The 14940-nt window shown below is 39.2% G+C and overlaps 1 non-coding gene across 1 annotated transcript; it reads left to right on the top strand.

The window, feature by feature from the left end:
* Positions 1-2179: 2179 nt before the first annotated feature.
* LOC115062757 lies at positions 2180-2306 on the top strand. Its single transcript, XR_003842683.1, has one exon. It is a non-coding gene; the product is annotated as a small nucleolar RNA SNORA17 (small nucleolar RNA).
* The last annotated feature ends 12634 nt before the right edge of the window (positions 2307-14940 follow it).

Genomic DNA, 14940 nt, shown 5'->3' on the forward strand with positions numbered 1-14940 from the left:
TCTAACCAATCTGTTTTGAGAAGTAGTCTCCAAGTTTACTTTCTCTGGCGGCAAAGAATAATGATTGTTTAAAAAAAAAAAAAAAAGATGGTTGCAAATATTCTCATCCATTTTGTTCATTTAAAAACTCTGCTTAGTCACATGTTCCAGAAAGACAAATACTGCATGTTATAATTTATATGTAGACTCTAGATTTACATCTTTAGATAAGTTTTGAAAATGTAATACATAGAAGTCAGGAAACATTAATATGGAGCCATAGGGGCTAGATCTCAAGTGAAAGTGATAGAATTCAGATGATTTGAAACAGGAAAAAGGGAGTGATGGAACAGGATATATCAATATGGGTGGGGGAGTAGGTTATCCATACACTCCAAGGGAGAAAATAATTAACAGCCATACTCACGTATGGCTCCTGTGAGCCACAACAACTGGCAATTTTTTCCTTCTGGTACAATAGTGACAAAGATGTAATAGGAATAACAACCACTTTCTGACTGGATTTAAAGCCTGTTCCACAAGATTAAACTAATTTCCAGTATTAGTAACTGGGTCAAGAACTTATAGGGGAGAACCTAGTACTATTCTCTTAAGTGGACACAGAAATAAATTGCCCCTTAAGTCCTTATCTTTAACCCACAGATTAATGCCTTTTTTCAACTCTTATCATAAGACCACCATTTTGCATCATTTGGCCATTAATACAGAGATCCATGACTGGACAATATGAAGAATATGTGAGATTGTGGAATATACATCTCTAAATGAGACCTGTAAATCACACTCCCTCCTCTTGGTACTTAGAGATCATTGTGGAAGAGAAAGAAGACAGATTATAATAGTCAAAGGTAGTGGACCCCTTAATCAAAAATTTTTTTAAACCCGGCATAACAGGGTCATTGCACACATTAATTTACAATGGCTGATGCTTAAGAATATTGTGACCAAATACTTAAGACCTATGCAAGATCAAATCAACAAAAACCCCACCATGGAAGAGAAAAGAGATCATGAAACCATATTTTATGGCAATTGGTTGCTGCTAGTAGAACAAGAGTCCATTTTCTCCTGGGACTTTCTCCTTCCCTCCCTCTCTCCCTCACTTCCTACCTTCCCTACTTCCTCTCTTCCTCTGCCATGGTTTATCCTCACATCATTTCTGTTCCACACACAAGGGGATATTGAATGGACAGGGCATGTGTGTCATAAATGGTACAGTTGATCTAGCCTATTGTAGGTCAGGTGGCACCATGTGTCTCTGGTTCCAATTTCTTGACATTTATTCTTTCCAACATTTATTCTTATTTTATTTTGAATTACTGGGTGGGGAGGTGAACCTGAGTATATTCTATGTATGGCAAGTACTCTACCCCTGAATTATATTCATCCCACCTTCTTGATATAGGACACTTGGAGACGTGTTATTGCCATGTTGCCCAGGCTGGGTGTGAATGTGTAGTCTTGCATCAGATTCTCAAAAGGCTGTACCCCCACAACTGCATCCCCCGCCTTTCACACACACCTTCCCTCCCTCCTTCTGTCATAAATATGACAAACTTTTCTTGATTTTACTTATTCCTCTCTTTCTCTTTCCTTCCTGATATAGCCATATCATAGGTATGAGGTATTATGCCTTCGATTTGTGGTTGATTTCCCTAATGATGGATGATATTTATCATATTGTATATGTCAGTTTCTTGTAATGTTTTTCCAGGAGAAGTAACTTTTAGAGCAGAGTAGAGTTTGCCTGGTTTTTCCCTGAGTTTTGTTGTTGAGTGTGCTGAGTAGTGTTAATTGTCCACTTGACAGAATCTAGTATCACCTAGGAGGTGGGCCTCTTGGCATGATTGTGGTGGATTATCTTGATTACATAGTTGAGATGAGATAGTCACCCACTGTGGGTAGCAGCTTTACCTGGGTTGGACTGCAAAAGTGGAGAAAGGAACTGAGCAGCACAGTGCACTCATCAAGTCTTGTGATTCTGATGCAGCTTCACAAACCACTGCCATCTTGATTTACCCTTCATGATGGTTTGTATAGTTGAACTGTGAGCCAATATAAACAAATATCCCCTTTCTACCTTAAGTTGCTCTTGCTGGGAAATTTTATTACAGCAGCAGGAAAAGTTGGATAAAAATTTGCACCAGGATTGGGGTCATTGCTATGAAAGCCTGACTGTGCTTCTTCTAGAGGTGCTGCAGATATGACTGCTGTGTCATATGTGCTTTAGTAGTGGTAGAGAGGAGAGTTGATATGTCTACACTCAAGTATTCTGACCTGTGAAAACTGATTTATTAGTAGGCTAAGGTACCGTGCAGGCCCGTGGACAGGGAGCTAGCCTGAGATGACCATCAGTATGTTACTGCACAGGCCTGGTGTTGGGCAGGCCATGTCTGAGATGACCCTTGCCTGGAGCCATGATGCATATGTGGAGGAAAGCACTGCTGAGATCACTCCTAAGATGACCCTAGACACTCAGAGACCCTGGGCATCACTAAGAGAAGAGAAGCAAGTGAGTGGTGGAAAAATGGAAGAGAAAGAGAAACAGAGAAACAGAAGGATGAGGGCACAATGAAGAGGCAGAACTGGATACTTGAGGGTAGTGAGGAATAGCCCAATGTGAGTAGCTGGTGATGCCACCTGGAACCATGGCAGGGTTCTGGTCTGTGTTGCCACTGGTGGCCACATTTGGGTCCCTGCAGCAGCTGAGAATTGTTAGCACCAAAAGGCAGGCAGATGTTTCTAGTCTGCGTTTTGTTGATATTGATATCTGAAGGCTGTGCCCTATTCCTTGCCTGGACATAATGGGATAGCTGGCCTTGGTGCCATGAGAGCAGGAGTAGTACTGCTCCTGCCCCTCATGGGCTGCAGCAACTTGGGAGAGCAGGCCTTGTACCTTACCTGTCAGCACAGTAGAGCTGACTGCAGTGTGGGTGGGAGTGATGATGTGAGCATGGGAGACCTGGCCCCATACCTGGGGAGTGTGGGCAAAGGAGAGATGCCCTTCCCCACCCTTTTCTCACCCCTAACCACCTATGGCAGGCAGGAAAGCTGGCCCTGGTTCACAAGTGTGAGAGAGTTGTCACTGCCCTTCAACTGCTGTAGCACTCAGGAGAACATTCCCTGTAGGCAGTACAGTAGGGCTGGACCTGGATGTGGGTTTGTTGGTGAGCTGGCCCTGAAGGTGTGAGCATGGGAGGGTTTACCATGCTCTTTTCTATTGTGCAGTAGAGTGGACAAGGGAGAGATACCCTTCTCCTTTTCCTCATCCTTCACTATTATGGCATGAGGGAAAAGTTGGCCCTGTGGTCCCGAGAGTAGAACTGTCCCTGTCCCTCACTGACTGCAACACTTATGAGAGCTTTCCCTGCACCTTGCCTGTGCATCAGGCTAGAGTTGGGCCTGGTTGCAGGGATTTCTGGTGAGCAGGATCCTAGGGCATGAGAGCTGGAGAGCTGTCTTAGTCCCGTGCTAGCTGCAGTACTGGGAGAACAGGCCCTGTACCAATCCTGGGCAGCACAGTAGAGCTGGCACGGATGGCATGGTTTAGGATAAGCCAGTCCTGAGGGCAGGAGAGAGGGAGAGCTAGGCCTGCTTCTTGGTGAATGAGGCATTAGATGGGCCAGCTAGGACAGGGCAGGAGAACTGGTGGTTTGATAGCTCAGATATCTCTTAGTCCCAGTCTAGGGCTTTGAATGGTCTACACCCAATATCCTTTCATTGGTGAAATATACTAGAGTATATGAAGGTGCCAGTTCTGTATATCCAAACCTACAGGATCTCTATTACATAGGACAAAAACAAGATATCAGAGAAGAGTAAGGTTTCAGTACTGATAATGTAGCAGGAACCGGAGGCCTTATATTATTACAATGAACATTTGAACGATGCAAATTATGGACAAAGGGTATGGACTTTGGGACACACTGTGACACTACAGTTTCCACGAGATTCTTTTTCTTCTTTGCTGTGGAGGTAGGTTTCAAGGGTGGAGGGTGGGTACAAGGGGAGGGAAGAGATGAGTGGAATTGGGGTACATGATGTTAAATTCACAAAGAACACATAACGATTTTTATTAAACCTGACTATGTGGTTTTAGGACTTTTGAAGTGGTTTAAAGGAAGAATGTGGAAGAGTTTGGAATGTTGGCCTAGAAAAAGCCTTGAATCCTATAACCAGATCATAATGGGACATTTTGGTTGAAACTTGGAAGTAAAAAAAAAAAAATGCTAAGAGAATTGAGGACAGTGGTAAACTTGCTCAAGAATTCTGAGAAGGGAGCAAATAGTATATCAGGAACGTGGATAGGGGCCACATGTGTGATATTTTGAGGAAGAATCTATTTTAATTTTGCTTGATTCCTGAGAACTTCAGTAAAGTTGAATTGAGAAGGAATGAAGTAATTTTTTAGGCAAAGAAAAATTTCAGAAGTAGGGCATTAGACAGCAGCTGTGATCACTGAAGAGATAAGCCCTACTTAGGAGAAACCTGTGCTGAGCAGAGATAATAGGAAAGGTGTCCTGAGGGTAAAATCCACTGCATCCTCTACCCAGTGAAGAACCAAGTGTATATGAAAGAAAAAAAAATCTCAACAGACAGGGTTCCTTGCTTCTTGAATGCAAGTGCCTATGGCTGTGTTTCTCCAGGATCAATAGGCAGAGACTGATATATAGTTGTGCTGCAAAAATACAGACTGATTCTAAGTATGGAACTAAAACTTGTACTTGTTTGGCATGTGTGGATTTTATAAAACTAAGGGTTCGTGAACTCCTGTTTCACTGTTTTAAAGAGTAGCTGTGGCCAGGCAACATGTTGTAAGGTCCCAGCAAGACGTTGTATGAAGCTGTGAAGGTAGATCCCAAGTTGCAGTAAGAATCCAGGGCATTAGAGATGCCAGGACTGTGGGCTGTTTAGGAAAGCTGCAGGTGTGGAATGAAGCCTGCCTAATCAAGAGATAATGTGCTGCAGACAGCAGGGCTGGAGGGGTGGGTGTGCTGAGGCCTTTTGAGGCTCAGATTATTTCATTATGAGTCCTCAGTTTTGGACATAGATTTGTAGATTTGGTGTTTTCCCTACTATATTTTGGTCATGGATTGGAATGGAATATATATTTGGTGCCATGATGAAAATATGTTACAGGATTTTTTACTTTAGGGAGCACATAGAAACTGTCTTGAGTCTCAGGTGACAATGTAGATTTTGGACATGTAGCTTACTCCAATTGCTAAAGATTATGGGAACTATGGAACCTGAATTGTATTTCTGCTAGCAGAGTACCATGAGAATTTGCTGAGAAGGGGTGAAAGATTATGATTAAAGTCACAAGTTTTGGTGTCAGGTTGAGAAAAGGTGGTGCTTCGATTGTCGGTGCTAACTGTCAACATGATGAAAGATGATTATCCGGATATGACTTGTTTATGCTCATTGGAGTAGTATAAGTTCTGCACTGGAATTTTTGAGTGCTAAGTGGAGAAAAGGAACTGAGAAGTGGGCTCTATTCAGTACTGTCTGATTCTTGACTTAGATACAATGGGAGCAGCTGCCTCAGGCTCCTGATGCCTTGACTTCCTTAGTACACAGGCTGCAACTGTGAGTCAAATGCAAACCTTTCACGTTTAAGTTACCTTTATTAGGGTATCTTATCAGAGCAATAGGAAAAGTAGCTAAAACAAGTTTTATAGCTCTATGAATGTAATTTTATATATTAATCTCTAATCAGGCATAAAATTGGAAAATTTTCTCTAATCCCATGGGTTGCTTTTTATGGATTTTCTTTTAAATTTTTATTCATTATAAATTACTTGAAAAATGCTGTGACACTTTGAGATAAGCATTTTTAAAACTCTAATAAAGTAAAATTTTCTTATATTTTTATATTTTTGGTTTTAAAATATGTCTTTTTTTCGTCACCTCTAAAACAAATCATCCAATCCAGTATCATGTGGGTTTTCCTCTGTATCTTCTAATAGTTTTGCAGTTTGACTCTTACTTACAGGGTTTTATTCATTCTAAGTTCACATTTGAAAATAATTTTGGCTAAAATGCAGAGAGTCATCATTCAGCTTTGTAATATCTGTTTTCCCTTGCACCATATGTGGTGGAATGCCTTGTCACAATGAATGGTCTTGGGGCCTTGGCAGCATAGATGTGAGTTTACTTCTGTTATCGTTCTGCTTTTTTGGTGACTACAGTTCATCTTTGTGTATGCCAGAGCCATAATGTCTGTAATGTAATATGTTTTAAATTATGAAGTGTATATTCTACACCAATTTAAAAATGAACTTTTCTATTTCAGGAAATGGTCTTTTACCATTTAAATAGGAATTTTCCTGAATCTTTTTTTATTCACTTTCTGCATTTTTCGACATATATCAGTATTTTAATGTCTGTCATATTTTCATTCCATAAAAAGTTTAGTTGTGGATATAATACTGAGATATAGATTTCTAATGCACACTGGCACAAACTGTATTATTTTAGGATTTTTTTGTAATACCTATTAAAATTAAATTTAATATGTGCTATAATTCAACAAGCCCCTTTAAAAAGTTCTTTACAGAAACCCAAGTAACATAATAAAAATGCATGCAACAATATTTGTAACTCCATTGTCTTTACAACAGTAATGTATAGGTAATCTTAAAAGGAACTATTGATGTGGGATACATCCACATTTGAGAACATGAGGCAAAATATTAAGGCTTTGAGACAAGAATCCACCTGGGTTAGAGGTAAGGGGCATCTATGCATAGGGTCCTATTGGTGTACAGAAACAAAAAGTCCTCCAACGATGTGTCTATTCACAGGTAAAGCATGAGAATATACACAATACTCATCGTGCCAGCTGTATGTTGGAAGAGCTGACAGGTTGGAGATACTTGTAAATAGAAATAGTTGGAATGGAACAGAGCTCTTGTTCACACATCTGTATAACAGGTATTTCATTACCTTTTAGTGTATGCTTCTTTGTGGGAGATGTTGAAATGTTCAGTCTATAAGACTCATCAGAAACTTTCTTGTCTACATTTCCAGGCTTAGGTTGCTCTGAAAAATAAGAACATTAGTGGATGATTCTAGCAATAAAATGATTTAAGTTTTTAATATTTTAAATAATTCTTAATCTTCTGCAAACTATAGGTAGCTTCTTCTTAAGTGTTCAGTAATCTACATAAAGCAGTGTAACCAGCACAAAGAGATTCAGTCTGAGCTACCTTTGCTTGGTAGTTGATGTGCTATAGAGAATATTATTGTGTTGGTTCACCCCTGGGATTCCAGCACTTGGGAGACTGAGGCAGGGAGATGGGTATCGACCTTTCAGTCTTCTTACATATGGCATGTGATGCCAGACTTCCTAAACACAGCGAGTCATCTAAAAACTCAATAGAAATGTTATAGAGAAATATCAGTGAAATAACTCTAAAAATCAGTGGGAAAGTAAATAAGCCCAGAAGAAGCTAAAATGTAAAATTTATGTTGTAGTTTCAGCCNCTAGTTTTTTCACGACTGTTTTGGCTATGACAGTCTTTTCAAAAGAAGGTTTCATTCCCATAATTGAGAGTACAGCGCAATAATGGAGCGAGAGGTCTAGGGTATGGCATAGTTGATAGAGTAGTTGCCTAACTTGTATGAAACCCAGATCCCATCCCAGAAAGAAAGGTCTTTGTTTTTCATCCAAAAATACATTGGAAAATTAAGTATCATGTAGTGCTTCTACTAAGTTTTAGGTTAGTATTTTTTTTTTTGTAGTTTAGGACTTATTTATAGGTGTTTGATTCATTTTGAGTTGAGTTTTGATGATAAATTAAGGGCCTCCAGTTCAAGAATCTGCTATGGATGTCTGATGGACCCAGCACAGCCTGTGGCTGATTGCTCTCTCCACATTCTGTGGTTGGGCATAAGGCTGAGCTTAGTTCTGTGAAGTCTCTTCTGTTTCACAGGTTTGAAGTCACCTGTCTCTAGGCCATTACCATAATTCTTTCATTTCTGTAGTTTGGGAATAAGTTCTGGAATCATGAAACAGGATTCTTCTTATCAGTAATAGGACATGATTATTTTGACCACCACAGACTTTGTAAGAACTCGAAAATGGTCTCCTATGTTTCTGTAGAATGTCTTTGGAATTCTCATGGGGACTTTCCAGTCTCTTCAATCAAAATCTGTGGTTTTGACACCTAAAATATAATTTCTTGTATATTGTTCTAGATTTAGACTGCCCTGTCCTTTAATCCTAGCCCTTGAATAGCATGAGTAGGTAGCGCTCTATGAATTTAAGACCAGTCTTGCCTACACATTTCCACACACAGGATGCTTTACTGTACTGAACCACAAATCCCTCTGTACACCTATCTTTTTACACCAAAATCATGGAACCCCCACTGTTCTTACACTGGCTGCTTGTTGGATGGTCCCACAGATTAAGTACACTAGTAAATAGGACCAATATAACTGGAACACAGCGTTTCATTTCACAGGTCTATATTACAGTTATACTTTTACCTTCAAACTCTTGTTTACTGGAGGCAGATTTTGAAAGTACCAGATTATTTGGAAGGTCAACACCTTTCTTGTATATTGTTCTAGATTTAGACTGCCCTGGAAACACAAGAACAATGTCATTCAAAGGATACTAGAAATAAACTAATTTTATTTTATTGAGACTGAAACTTTTCCCCAGCCCTGTCATACCTAGAACTCACTTTGTTGACTGTAATGCCCTCCAACTCACAGACTGCCACCTCTATACCTGGGTACTAGGATTAATTAAGTGCACCACGATGCTGGCTTGAAATATACTGATTTTAATTCTTAAAAAGTCAAAAATTGCCAGAACCTTACTTTTATAGCTGAGCCTCTTACAGCTTTTCTTCAGTTATTTAGACTAAGTGACTTAGCCAGCACAAATACCTTCTGTATATATTTTCCCTTTGTCACAATGGGGCATCTAGTCTGCTTTCATTTCCTAGTTATTGGGAGTATGGCAGCAATAAATGTGAATGTTTAAGTCTCTGTAGCAGGATGCAGTTATTTGTGAACACAACCAAGAGTGGCAGAGGTGGATCATATGATAAATCTAATTAGCTTCTATTACAAAACGTCATAGTGATTTCCACAGTTGCTGTATCAGTTTGCATTCCTAAGAATGAGTGTTTTTTGGACTAATGTTTTTGGCAGGTGTGGGCTTGTATTTGCTCTATTCTTCCCCCCCCCCCACAACTCTAACCATTTTGTTTCATAAACTTCTGGCTGGCATAAGAAGTAGTCTCCAAACAGTTTATGTTTACTTTCTTGGATGGTATAGAATAATGATTGCTTAAAAAAATGGTTGCAAATATTCTTATCCGTTTTCTTCTTTTAAGAATTTTGTTTACATTTGTGCACTGGCTCTGCACCCAGCCCCAAAACACCCAGAGAAAGCTCTACTTCAAGTGTTCTAACATGTCCAGGATCTTTGATGAGTAGGCCACAACATCTGCTCTAACAGCAGCAATAACTGGGATCCCTGGGATTCAGGGACTCGGGGACCCCTGCCCAGCCAATGGCAAGGATTCCTTCCAGTCTGAGCCAGTGCCCTGAGCAAACTTTAAGCACTGGCTCTGCTCCCAGCCCCACAACACCAAGAAGAAGCTTGACTCCCAGTTACTCTAACATGTTCAGGATCAAAGAAGCTCAGGAGCTTGGTCACACCAGGATCTCAGGGTCCCAGAGGCAGCTTAACTCCCAGGAGCTCCGACAAACCCAGGATCTCAGGATCACAGGATCCCAGAATCACAGGAACATAGAGACAACTGGACTCTGAGGAGTTCTGACATAACCAGGATCACAGGAAAGACATGCTTCAGTCAGATATAGCCAGGGAGGGAACACTAGAGATAAGCAGATGGCAGAAGGCAAGCATAAGAACATAAGCAACAGGAACCAAGGTTACTTGGCATCATCAGAACCCAATTCTCCCACCATAGCAAGTCCTGGATACACCATCACACTGGAAAAGCAAAATTCAGATCTAAAATCACCTCTCATGATGATGATAGAGGACATTAAGAAGGTCATAAATAACTCCCTTAAAGAAATATGGGAGAACACAGGTAAACAGCTAGAAGTCCTTAAGGAGAAAACAAAAAATCCCTTAAAGAATTACAGGAAAACACAATCAAACAGATGAAGGAAATAAACAAAACCGTCCAAGATCTAAAAATGGAAATAGAAACAATAATGAAATCACAAAGGGAGACAACCCTGGAGTTGGAAAACCTAGGAAAGAGATCAGGAGTCATAGATGCAAGTGTCACCAACAGAATACAAGAGATAGACGAGAGAATATCGGGTGCAGAAGATACCATGAAAACATTGACCCAACAGTCAAAGAAAATGCAAAGTGCCAAAATCCCCTAACCAAAAACATTCAGGAAATCCAGGACACAATGAGAAGACAAAACCTAAGGATAATAGGTATAGAAGAGAGTGAAGCCCATCTCAAAGGGCCAGTAACTAACTTCAACAAACTTATACAAGAAAACTTCCTTGACCAAAAGAAGAGATGCCCATGAACATACAAGATGCCTACAGAACTCCAAATAGACTGGACCAGAAAAGAAATTCTTCCCTTCACATAATAATCAAAACTCTAAATGCATTGAACAAAGAAAGAATATTAAAAGCAGTAAGGGAGAAAGGTCAAGTAACATAAAGGCAGACCTATCAGAATTACACCAGACTTCTTTTTGGGGGGGGTGTTAAAACAGGGTTTCTCTGTGTAGCCCTGGCTGTCCTAGAACTTACTCTGTAGACCAGGCTGGCCTCGAACTCAGAAATCTGCCTGCCTCTGTCTCCTGAGTGCTGGGATTAAAGGCGTGCGCCACCACACCCGGCTTACACCACACTTCTTGCCAGAGACTATTAAAGCCAGAAGATCCTCGGCAGATACCATACATGCCTTAAGAGAACATTCATGCCAGCCCAGGTTACTATAACCAGAAAAACTCTCAATTACCATAGATGGAGAAACCAAGATATTCCATAACAAAATCAAATTCANACAATATCTTTCCACAAATCCAGTCCTACAAAGGATAATGGATAGAAAACTCCAACACAAGGAGGAAACTACACCCTAGAAAAAGCAAGAAAGTAATCTTTCAACAAGCCCAAAAGAAGATAGACACACAAACATAATCCTACCTCTAACAACAAAAACAACAGGAAAAACAAACAATTTTCCTTACTATTTCTTAACATTAGTGGATTCAGTTCCCCAATAAAAAGACATAGACTAACAGACTGGAAACAGGATCCAGTATTTTGCTGCATGCAGGAAACACACCTCAGTAACAAAGACAGGTACTACCTCAGAGTAAAAGGATGGAAAAGAAATCCAAGCAAATGGTCCCAAGAAACCAGTAGGAGTAGCCATTCTAATATCGAATGAAATTGACTTTCAACCAAAACTCATTAAAAAGGATAAGGAAGGACACTTCATACTCATCAAAGTAAATATCTATCAGGATCAACTCTCACTTCTGAACATCTATGGTCCAAATGCAAAGGCACACACATTCATAAAAGAAACTTTACTAAAGCTGAAAGCACACATTTTACCTCACACAATAATAGTGGGAGACTTCAATACCAAACTCTTACCAATGTACAGGTCATGGAAACAGAAACTAAACAGAGGCAAAGTGAAACTAACAGAAGTTATGCACTGTCTTAGTTAGGGTTTCTATTCCTGCACAAACATCATGATCAAGAAGCAAGTTGGGGAGGAAACAGTTTATTCAACTTACACTTCCAAATTGCTGTTCATCACCAAAGGAGGTCAGGACTGGAACTCAAGCAGGTCAGGACACATAAGCTGATACAAAGGCCATGGATGGATGTTTCTTACTGGGTTGCTTCCCCTGGCTTGCTCTGCTTGCTTTCTTGTAGAACTCAAGACAACCAGCCCAGAGATGGTACCACCCACAAGGGGCCATTCCCCTTTGAGCACTAATTGAGAAAATGCCTTAGAGTTGTATTTCATGGAGGCATTTTCTCACCTGAAGCTCCTTTCTCTGTGATAACTCCAGCTTGTATCAAGTTGACCCAGTTACTAATGCTGGAAATTAGTTTTATCTTGTGGAACAGGTTTTAAATCCAGTCAGAAAGTGGTTGTCATTCCTATTACATTCTTGTCACTATTGTACCAGCAGGAAAAAATTGCCAGTTGTTATTGTGGCTCACAGGATCCATACCTAGGTAAGGCTGTTAATTACTTTTCTCCCCAGGAGTGTATGGATAACCCACTCCTCCACCCCTTTTGCTATACCCATTTCCTGCTTCAAATCACCTGAATTCTATGGCCTTCACTTGAGATCTAGCCCCCATGGCAACATTTTAAAAATTTCCTTACTTCTATGTATTGAATTTTCAAAAGTTATTTAAAGATGTAAATCTAGAATCTACATATGAATAATAACATGAAGTATTTGTCTTTCAGGAGCATGCAACTAAAGAGACTTCTTTTTTTTTTAATTGGATATTTTCTTTATTTACATTTCAAATATTATCCCTCTTTCCAGTACCATACTCACCTCTTAGGAGAAACTTTCTGAGCTGATCAAGGATAATAGGAAATGTGTCCTGAGGGCAAAATCCACTGCATCCTCTACCCAGTGAAGAACCAAGTTTATATGAAAGAAAAAAATGTCTCAACAGAAGGGTTTCCTTGCTCCTTAAAGGCAAGTGCCTATGGTTTTGTTTTTTATTTTTTTTTTTGTTTTTTTTTTTCCAGCATCTTCAGGCAGAGACTAATATTGCTATGGTCCCAGGAAATCAGAGTGATTTTCAGTCTGGGACTATAACTTGGGAACACCATGGTACTCCTTTGGCAGTCGTCAATTTTGAAAAAGTAAGGGGTCACAAATTCCAGGTCCACAGTTTTAAAGAGCAGCTGTGGCCATGCAACATGTTGCAGTATCAGAATCCATGTAGTGAGATCCCAACAGGACGTTGTATGAAACTATGAAGGTAGATCTCAAGTTGCAGTGAAGAATCCAGGATATTAGAGATGCCAGGACTGTGGGCTGTCTGTTGAGGAAAGCTGCAGGCATGAAATGAAGCCAGCCTAATCAAAAAATAATGTGCTACACACAGCAGGACTGGAGGAGTAGGGGTGCTAAGGCCTTTTGAGGCTCAGATTATTTCATTATGAGATCTTAGTGCTGTAGATTTGGTGTTTTCCCTGCTATATTTTGGTCATACTTTAGAATGGGATATATATTTGGTGCCATGATGAAATTATGTTATAGGATTTATTACTTTAGGGAGCATATAGAAACTGCTTGAGTCTCTGGTGACAATGTAGATTTTAGACCAACCTACTCCAGTTGCTAAAGATTATGGGAACTTTGGAACCTGAATTGTATTTCTGCTAGCAGAGGACCATGAGAATTTGATGAGAAACAGTGAAAGTTTATGATTAAAGTCACATGTTTGAGTGTCAAGTTTACAAAAGTTGGTGCTGTGATTGTTAGTGCTAACCATCAACGTGATGAAAGATGGTTATCTGGACATGACTTATTTATGCTCTGTGCTAGGACCTTAGACTGTGGTAAGGAGAGAAAAGAAACTGAGGATTGGGCTGAATTCAGTACTATCTGCTTCATGACTTAGATACAATGGGAGCAGCTGCCTCAGGCCTCTGTTGCCTTGACTTCCTTAGTACACAGGCTGCAACTGTGAGCCAAATGCAAACCTCTCACTTTTAAGTTGCCTTATTAGGGTAGTTTACCAGAACAATAGGAAAAGTAGCTAAAACAAGTTTTATAGCTCTATAAATATATTTTTAGATATTTAATCTTTAATGAGGCATAAAATTGGAAAATTTTCTCTCATCCTGTGGTTTGATTTTTATGGTTTTTCTTTTAAAATTTTTATTTATACTTTACTTGAAAAATGCTCTGACTCTTTCATGTAAGCATTTAAACCTCTCATAAAGCCAAATTTATTTATATTTTTATTTTTAAATTGTGTCTTCTATGTCACCTCTAAAACACATCATCCAATTCAGTATCATGTGGGTTTTCCTCTATAGTTCATCTTTGTGTATGCCAGAGCCATAATGTCTGTAATGTAATATGTTTTAAATTATGAAGTGTATATTCTATAATAATTTAAAAATGGACTTTACTATTTCAGTAAATGATTTTTCAAAATTTAATAGGAATATTCCTGAATCTTTTTTATTACTTTCTATATTTTTGACATATATCAATATTATAATGGCAGTTATATGTTCATTCCATAAACATTCTAGTTGTGGATATAATACTGAGATATAGGTTTCCAATGCACACTGGCAAAAAATGTATTCTGTTAGGATATTGTTTTGTAATACCTATTAAAATTAAATTTAATATATGCTATAATTCAACAATCCCTTTTAAAAGAGAAACCCAAGTAGCATAATAAATATTCATATAACAATATTTATAATTCCCTTGTGTTTACAACAGAAACACATAGGTGTTTTTAAAAGGAACTATTGATGTGGGATACATCCACATTTGAGAACATGAGGCAAAATATTAAGGCTTTGAGACAAGAATCCACCTGGGTTAGAGGTAAGGGGCATCTATGCATAGGGTCCTATTGGTGTACAGAAACAAAAAGTCCTCCAACGATGTGTCTATTCACAGGTAAAGCATGAGAATATACACAATACTCATCGTGCCAGCTGTATGTTGGAAGAGCTGACAGGTTGGAGATACTTGTAAATAGAAATAGTTGGAATGGAACAGAGCTCTTGTTCACACATCTGTATAACAGGTATTTCATTACCTTTTAGTGTATGCTTCTTTGTGGGAGATGTTGAAATGTTCAGTCTATAAGACTCATCAGAAACTTTCTTGTCTACATTTCCAGGCTTAGGTTGCTCTGAAAAATAAGAACATTAGTGGATGA

Source organism: Mus pahari, chromosome 20 (genome assembly GCF_900095145.1).
Source record: "Mus pahari chromosome 20, PAHARI_EIJ_v1.1, whole genome shotgun sequence".
NCBI lineage: Eukaryota > Metazoa > Chordata > Mammalia > Rodentia > Muridae > Mus > Mus pahari.